This window comes from Vulpes vulpes, chromosome 7, assembly GCF_048418805.1.
Source record: "Vulpes vulpes isolate BD-2025 chromosome 7, VulVul3, whole genome shotgun sequence".
Taxonomy (NCBI): Eukaryota; Metazoa; Chordata; class Mammalia; order Carnivora; family Canidae; genus Vulpes; species Vulpes vulpes.
Window position 1 is genome coordinate 104,751,913 of NC_132786.1, and position 8,728 is coordinate 104,760,640.

At 38.6% G+C, this 8,728-nt stretch overlaps 1 long non-coding RNA gene across 1 annotated transcript in view; it reads left to right on the forward strand.

The window, feature by feature from the left end:
• LOC140599739 (uncharacterized) overlaps positions 1-6,622 on the forward strand; it is a 30,228-nt gene extending 23,606 nt beyond the window's left edge. Inside the window, exon 3 of the long non-coding RNA XR_012002727.1 lies at positions 6,243-6,622. This is a non-coding gene — a long non-coding RNA (uncharacterized lncRNA). The remainder of the gene's footprint in view (positions 1-6,242) is intronic.
• Positions 6,623-8,728: the final 2,106 nt, after the last annotated feature.

Here is an 8,728-nt window from a genome sequence, read left to right on the forward strand (position 1 = left end):
TTCTTCATTGAAGAACTTTTGAAAAGAAGGTTAAAATACTTACAAATTCATAATAGGTATGCATTGGAAGACTTTGTGATAAAATGAATGTCTCTGCATCTACCCACCCAAATTAAGAAATATAGTACATTATTATCACCATTGAGACTCCAATAATGCCCTTCTTACTCCCAGAGGTAACCCCTATCCTGATTTTATGCATGTTATGCTCCAGATATGCCTCTATTTGTATGTTGATGATGTGATTTTTTCTATTATGGCTTCATTTTCAAGTCCTCATTATTTAAACTCCTCTCATGCTCCTGCTTTTTAAAAACAAATTTTCCATGTTTGAACCATATGTAAATGGAATCATACTGTTATATTCTTCTATGAATTGCTTTTCTTCACTCAATATTATATTTGTGAGATTTGTCTAAGTTGATACATGTAACATACTTTATTCATACTCACTACTGTTTGTTATTCCGTTGTGTGAATACTCTGAGACTTATTTATCCATCCTTTTCTTGATGACCATCTGGATGTCTCCATTTTTTTGTTATTACAAGCCATATTTCCATGAATATTCTAATCCAATCTAGTCTCTTGGTCTAAAAATTTCTCCATTATATATGCCCGAGAGTAGTGTTGCTAGCTCATAGGGAATGAGCAGCTTCAACTTTATTAGATCATGCCAAGATCTGAGTGGTTGTCCAAGTTGCACTCCCAATAGCGCTGTTTAAGAAGAAACTCAAGGATGTGAATCAACCATGGGCTGATTCAGCTGTTCTCAAATATCTGTGTTAAGAGGAAAGAGAGCCAGCACGGCTAAGAAGAATCCTCAGATAATGATGATAGTGACATGACGTTGGCCAGGCACTGTCCTCGACACTTCGCACATGGGGACTCATTTCATTTTTATAATTACTTTAAGAAGTATGTACTATTATCCTCACCTGCAGGCAAGAAAATCTGAGCCCTGAAAGGTTAATTAATTTCACTGGTAAATGTAGGATCTGGAATTTGAACTGTTGCTCTGAACCCCATGCCTCATTTTAGCCATTAACCTATGAGTTCACTCTAGATGAGCCAGTAATAAGGGCAGCTTCACGACTGATGAGTGATTGGCTACTTTGCCATTCAGGATGGAGCTTACCTTTCCAGTCATACTCCTTATCACACACTGCCTTTTGCAGTTCTCCTCGCTGAGAGCTTTGACTGTATTTCGACTTCATCAGAATTTGATTGTTAGGAAACAAAGAAAACCATTCTTTCTTGGACAGCATGGAATTTGGATGACCTCTTTGGCTAATGTCAGAAAAAATGTCAGAAGGAATTCTTAAACCCAACACCCCAAATCCTAACTTAGCATAGCCTACCTGAAGTTGATGCTATGGTTATCGACACCTGGCTAGACAAGAAGAGAAATAATTGCTGCCACTGGCCCATCCCAGGTACTGTAGTTTGCATGACAAAGTGAAGGGGGAGGATATTGACTATTTCAAAGGCTGCTCAAAATGGCTAAAATATGACATAATAATGCTGTCACAAGGCACATAGGCATTGCTATTTTTTGTCATGAAAACATCAGCAGAAATGAAGAACCATACATAAATTCATACCTTAAGATCAATAAAGCTGTATTTTTTTGGTCCAAATTATTCAGATTATTCTTTTGCATGATATTTTCAGTCCTCAACTCTCCACTTCCCTTTGTCTGTACACAGACATTTGAACAGGACAGAAAAGTGATGTTGCTGAAATTTAATACCTGGAATCCTTCTCTATGATCTGTCTTTAAAAGTAAACATTATTTCACATATGATTAACAGCAATGTTCTCAAGACAATGATTTCTATTTTTGTTTGTTTGTTTAAAATAGGGATGTTTATATGAAAACCCAGTACAAGGGCTAAACTATTAAGCTCCTCCTAAATCAGGGTAGGCATATTTCATGTTGAAATATGTCATTTTAATGTTGAAAGAAAAGAAAGTTTTTAAAGATTTGGCCTATAGAGTAAATTTCAAAATGGGAAACAATACTGGTCCTGTAACTGATATTTATCTTCTCCTGGTGAGTTCAATTCCCTGTAGCAGCATAGAGAGGAAAAGAAAATATTGGAACTTAGAGTAATAAAGTGAATACAGCAGGCTCTGCATGTGTGAATGACACTTCCTTCACAAAATGAGAGTAACTGGAAGGCCTAAGACATATTCCCCTTTTCTGAAAATATTCCAGATGGTTTGACTTTTACCAATGTATTTACTGTCTTGAATCTTACCAGTGGGAGAATCACTGGGCTTTGGGACAGGCCCCTTTAGGAAGTCAAATGTCTTGGAGACTGTTAAGAAACAATGGGCTATTCATTTGTGACTATGAATTGGATCAATCAGATGGTTTTCCTTTTGGCAACCAATTGGGAGGGGTCTACAATGTGGAGTTCAAAGTTCTGAAACTGGGGGCTGAAGTAATTAGGAGGAGGTACATGAAGGATGAGTGAGCACCAAGGTGAGGGGTTTAGGGAAGCCATGATGATGCTGAGTCCACAGGGAGAAATGGGAACAATGTTAAGAGGATAAAGGAAGTGAACTGGGAAGACAAATTTGGCTTACTTTAAAAAATGTGACTATAGGGGTGCCTGGATGGCTCAATTGGTTAATCATCTGACTTGATTTCGGCTCAGGTCATGATCTCAGGGATCTGATCTCAACGTGGAGTCTGCTTGAGATTCTCTCTGCCTACCCCTGTCCATACTCTCTCTCCTCTCTCAATATAAATAAATAAAATCTAAAAAAAAAAAAAAAAAAGGAAAATAAAAAATGTGACTGCATCATAGAACTACCTGATTCTAGGCCACTGATGTTATTCTTTTTAGCATTAAATCAGTTTTGGTGAGCTAATATGATAAACTATGATTTACAATTTTATTTTTAAGGAAAAATGCATTCAGAAGCTAATAGATTGAATGATTAGCTCTAATTCTTCACTCCCTTACTTTAGGCTCATGTAGGAGGAGTGTATTTTACTATCCCTTGACTTTGGGGGTCATCCATAGAACTTGATTTTGGCCAACCGCATGTGGGCAAAGTGTGCCAGTACTGACTCTAGGGCTTTAGAGGCTTTGTCTTTTTCTGCTTGCCTTCTTGTGCCTTATGCACTTCTGCTCTCTCTATGGGATGATCTTTCCATGGATAGCTGCTACCCATTTAGCTGAGTTGCAACTTGAAGGAAAGTTCAAGCTGAACATCAGCTTAAATTTGTTGATGTGTAGCTTACTTGCAGAAATGTGAGAATAAATGCTAGTTGGTTTTTAAGTCACTGAGTTTTGGGATGGTTTGTTACACAGAATCTTTGTGGCAATAGCTAACTGATACATAGAGTTCTAAAGAACCCTCTTATAAGTGAATTATTGGAATATGAATTTTCCTGTGTTGCAACAAGATCATTATCCTCTTTTTAAAGAGAATTTTAAAAATTCAGTTCTAGGTCAGTGATAGGACAAGTACACAATTTGTTACCTGATAAGACAAAGATTAACAAAGACTATGCCTTGCACTTTAGCTTAGCACTACTAGCGATTGCATATAGGGATGGTTTTCAGACAACTCTATCAAGTACTGGTGCTTCCAGGGAGTTCTCATAAAGGCTGTCTTGTAGTGGAATTTCCCTCTCTCCCCCCTTCACCTAGCTTCAACCGTATCAGAGCTACTTTTATTTGTTTTGCATAGTGGGCTTCTTTGTAAGGTTTTGTCCAATTAAAAGGCTGAGATAAGTTTGAACACCTTCAGTGAACTCCTTGCTTTTCTTGGAACTCACACTCTCCCACACTTGTACATCTCTTCCTTCTGCCCAGATTGATCTCTTAGCTTCTCTATAGAAAGCTCCTATTCATTCTTCAATACTCATGATCTCAAAATATGTCTTTGATATTTCTTCCTTCAAAAGATGGAGCCTCATTGCCATGCCCTTAAGTGTGGGCTGACCTGAGTAACTTTGAAAAAAGTGGGATATGTAGGAAGTGACAGTGTGGGATGTCTAAGATTAGGACCTCTCTCTCTCTGTCTCCGTCTCAGTCTCTTAGTTCACTCATTCTTGGGAAATCCAGCTGCCATTTTATGAGAACACTCAAGCAACCTGACAGAGAGGTCCAGTGTGATTAACTGAGGCCTCTTGCCAACAGCCTTGTGAGTGATCTTGATTGCAACCTAATGAGAAACCTTAACTCTCCAATTCTTGACTCACTGAAATTGTGAGGGAAAAAAAGAGTTAGCTTTAAGCTGCCATGTTTGGGGTAATTTATTATGCAGCAATATAGGTATCCCCTGCTTTCTGAAAGTTTATGTCAATTCACTTTTATGAAAGGCTATTAGTACACTGATGGCTTTCTTCATAAAAGTGAAAATCTTCAGATTTCTTTAGGTTAGTGAAAAAAGGTACTAATTTTGGTTAGCAAAAACTGGTACTTACATGGGTCTTTTATAAAAGCTGCTCTTCTGAAATTCCTAAGTATTAATATTTTTTTCTTTTTCATAACTTTTAATATATACCTGATTTGCATAGTTTATCCCATTGCATTATCTATTTATATATCTGTCTTCCCCATTAAACTATGAGATACTTTGTTCTCAGATGCCTGGCATGGTTCTTGACATTTTATATATTAGATAAAAGATTTTAAAAAATAGCCTCAGCCTAAATCTGAAAAAAAAAAAATCACTCAGAGGATAAGACAAAGGATAAAAAAGAGTTATCTCTATCTCCCCCACAGTAATTCTCAGTTCAGACCAGAGACGATAAAAAAGCAGAAAACCTTCAAATGAAGTCAATACTATATATATATTTTTATAGTTTGTGAGCATATAAAACAGTTCTCTTGTTTTGGCATATGATAGACATTCCTGCTCAGATGGTGTGTCTGAAATCATGGGGTCTGTAAAAGACTAGGATTGGTGTTTTGGGTTTACAGGTGAACAAGTTGAAAATCTATCACCATCCAAAACAAGCTCTGGATTTATGGCTTTGATCAAGTGTAAATAGAAGGTATATAATTTACTAAGCTATAGAGGATGTTTGACGTTTTTTAGAAGCCGGAGCTACAAAGTCAAATCAAAATGGCGAAGCTGGTATCTGGTTAATTCCATGTGGACCCAGTAATTTGGAATGAGTTTTTGGCTATGCCAGACTATACAGGCCCTGGAAAATTGGGTATTTAAAATTGAGATTTGATGATGATGATTTGTGTTTTTATTTCAATGGTCATCTAGATAATAGTAGAAAAATACTCTGGAACATCTGGAGGTCAAGCGAACAACCTAAAACTGCCATGTAATATCAGGTCTCAAGTTCATGACTCAAGATGGCTCAAATGGCCCCTCAGGTGACAGGGTTTAGCTTCTAATGCAATGTTTTTCAGACTGAGGTCTGTGGGCTTGTAATTTGAAGGATCCACAAGTTCTTACATTTAGAAAACTGTGATAGAGACAATAAATGCTTCCTCGGAGGAGGGATTATTGATTTTTCATCTGGGTAGTCAAGGGAAGGTTTTATGAGGGAGCTGGCGTCCGAACTGGCCCTCAAGGACAGGCTCTGCATGCTTTCTCTTAACAAATGACATCAAGTGTCCATTTAAACTATCTGCTTGAGAAAATGCCCCACTTCCAGGGGCCATTCATTACTTCCTGGTTTTCCTTGAGAGGCTCAATGTGTTAGTTATATTTAATTATGGTATGGCCCAGAGAGAAGATGGAGTAGAAACAGTGTGTGGATGGAGCCATGGAGGAAAGGAGAGGGTGGGGCTTGCAGAGGGGAAAGAAAACAGTTTAGGTTGGCTGGAGTGCAGGGCAGATGCAGGGTACAGTAGACCAAAGGTGCAAAGTCTATTGTGAAGGCCAAGGCTCAAGAGTGTATATTTATTTTTTCTGTATTTAGGCAAAGGAAGAGGTAGGGGTGTGTGTGTGTGTGTGTGTGTGTGTGTGTGTGTGTCTCAAGATTGGTCATTTTATTCCGATGGGGATGAGTCTGACAACATTACAACTAACACAAATTGATGGTCCTATTGTTGAATAACCGTGTCAGTATCATTTTGTTTTAGAACTATTGCTCATCAGTAAAACTGTTGGGCATGTGGGGACTTTTCAATGTATATGTCACCTTTGATCCTTGGAGAAGACACGGGAGACATACCCTTGCTGACAGAGTAGACCTGGGCCGTTGTGTCTAAACTGCATCATCCTGCTCACTTTTACCCTCACCCCGACAGGTTAAATCCAACTCAGCAGCTGATTGTGGGCGAACTGATCCATTGCCTGAGCTGAGCTAATCAGACTCTGTCTTATGGGGATTTGAAATTCAGGCACTGAGAAACTCAGTGGGTAAGATGAAGATGGTGCTGGAACTGAAAGTTTGTTCCAAGTGAGACCATGTGGAAAGCAGAGGAAGCTTACTGAGAGACCAAAGTGAAGAAAGAAGAAGAGCATGGCCAAGATGAAACCCACAGAGAGAGAATAACCCGGGCTTCGTTCCAGTTCCAGTTCCAGTTATGACTTGGCCTGTATCTCATTTGTTTCCTGTCTGTACTTTCCATTCTTTTTAGGATTGCCTGTTGCATCTTTACAATAAAATTCTCTGTGTGTAAACTAATTTGAGTGGGTTACTCTCTCTTGCATCCACACATAACCCTTCTAAAATAATGTTGAATTTTCAAATGGAGCCATTCATTTCCTAGAGACCATCAGGCTGCAGTGAGTATCATCAGTTTCCCAGTGCAGGTGCTAGCTAAATCCTCTTTCACCATGAAGACATGAATTGCTTCAGTTTATTAGTGAGGACTCTGGGAGACAAGTTGACAAGTACAACTTGACACTGCTGGATGGGACTCCATCTCGAGGCGCCCAGGGTTGACCAAAGACCTCAGCAGTCACAAAGAAGATCTACACCAACCATAAGCCATGGATATTTGACAAAATCTGTAACAAGTGACCACAGTAACTATATATATATATGTATTTATATATATGTATTTATATATATATTTATTTATTTTACTCTTAATTTGCCATTCTTCTTTGTGAGTAACAAAATCTCACAGCGGAAGAGAAGTCATTGCCATTCTTTCAGACGTCTGATGAAATCTGAAGATCTCTTTATACTAACTGCAGGATTTAATCAGCAGTGGGTAATGTGAATGTGTGTACCATAATGAATTTTAGGTATTGCAACCTGCAGAGGTTGTCAGTGACTGAATTCCTGGGGTATGCGACTTGTAATTGAAAATCTTTACATTTTAGTTCCACCTGTCATTTTTCTAATTCTATTCAAAGAATGTCTATTACAGTAATACTTTTTTCTCTGTCTATCAAAAGTTAAGCTTTAGTAGAAATACATATCATTAGAAATTATTAATTCCAACTTGTTGGTAATTTGGAAATACTGATGTTTTTTAGGTTCATTGAAACTGGAGAAAAGACTTTCATCTTGATAAATAATAAATTTGGTAAATATGAGGTAGCACTGAGAAATATTGTCTTAAAGTGGATTTCCTTTAAGAGGCTGGGAAACTTCTCTAGGCATACATGCAGCAGGCAATATCAGAGGACTATACCAAGAGGGGGTAGACACCCAGGGGATCCTCTTGGCACTTCTTTCTTCAAGAAGTGTTGCTCTTCTGCTACTCATCTGTCCATTTGTGGGGATTCTCTTCTTCAAACACAGAGGCTAATGGCAGCATAATGAAGTTTTGCGTATCCTCGCTTTTGCTAGATTTCTTTGAGCAGGGAAATTTTACAGGGAACAACCAAACCACACCACAAAATGATATTGATATTATGGGATTGCATCAATAGCATTGGCTGTTTCATTTCCATTCACTTATCAGACATATTTACTTCTCAGATATTTCCTTAACCGGAATTGACTGTACTATAATTGCCTATTTCTTTGGTCCATTGGCTGTTAACCTTGAAGTGACTGGGGTAGAGCTGGCGAGGCCTTCCCTGTCAGGCCTGACCTCTCACTATGCTGGAGAGAGCGCTACCATGACAACGGCGACAGATGTCAGCTAAGCAATGTGCACCCTAGAAAGACTCCTGTATTGAGAAAATCGATCTTGTAATGGTGCCACGGAGCACATTCGCTGAACTGCCAAGTGTTCTAGGCTTAATCATTTATTTCATCTAGCAGAGAGAAGAAAACATAAAAGAAATGAAATGAATTTGACCTCTGTCTTTTGAGTGACTTTAGTGCTACACTGAATTCTGGCAAGTGCCTCTTATGAATTTTAAAAAATTACATTAGGAATAACATTTTGAAGTGAAATGACTCTTGTAATGCCAACCCTCCAGAAACATGTTATTTCAAATGTCAGACACATAATAGTCATTTGCTACTTTCTGTGTATGTCCAGGGGTTAGCTCTGTCTTGGGTATGTTTCAGGCAAATTATTATAAAGGAACCAGGAATGAAGCAGACCAGAGCCTGCTGCCTCGGCTTTCTCTCTTTTTCTGAGCATAAGGTGACTTCCTTTGTGCTGATGATCACGGGGTTTAGTGAGTCTCATAAACAGTGTTTCGTATTGACAGCTTTGCGCCCCTCTCAATTTTACAGTCTTCCAATAGCGTTCTCGTATCTCTGTCTCCAGAGTGGAGTTTGTCTCTGTGACAGTTAATCCTGGGACAGCCTTCCATCGCCTTGATAGGCTTGTCATTCAAGCCTTGACACCTCTCATTCATTTCAGTCTGGCCTGCTGGA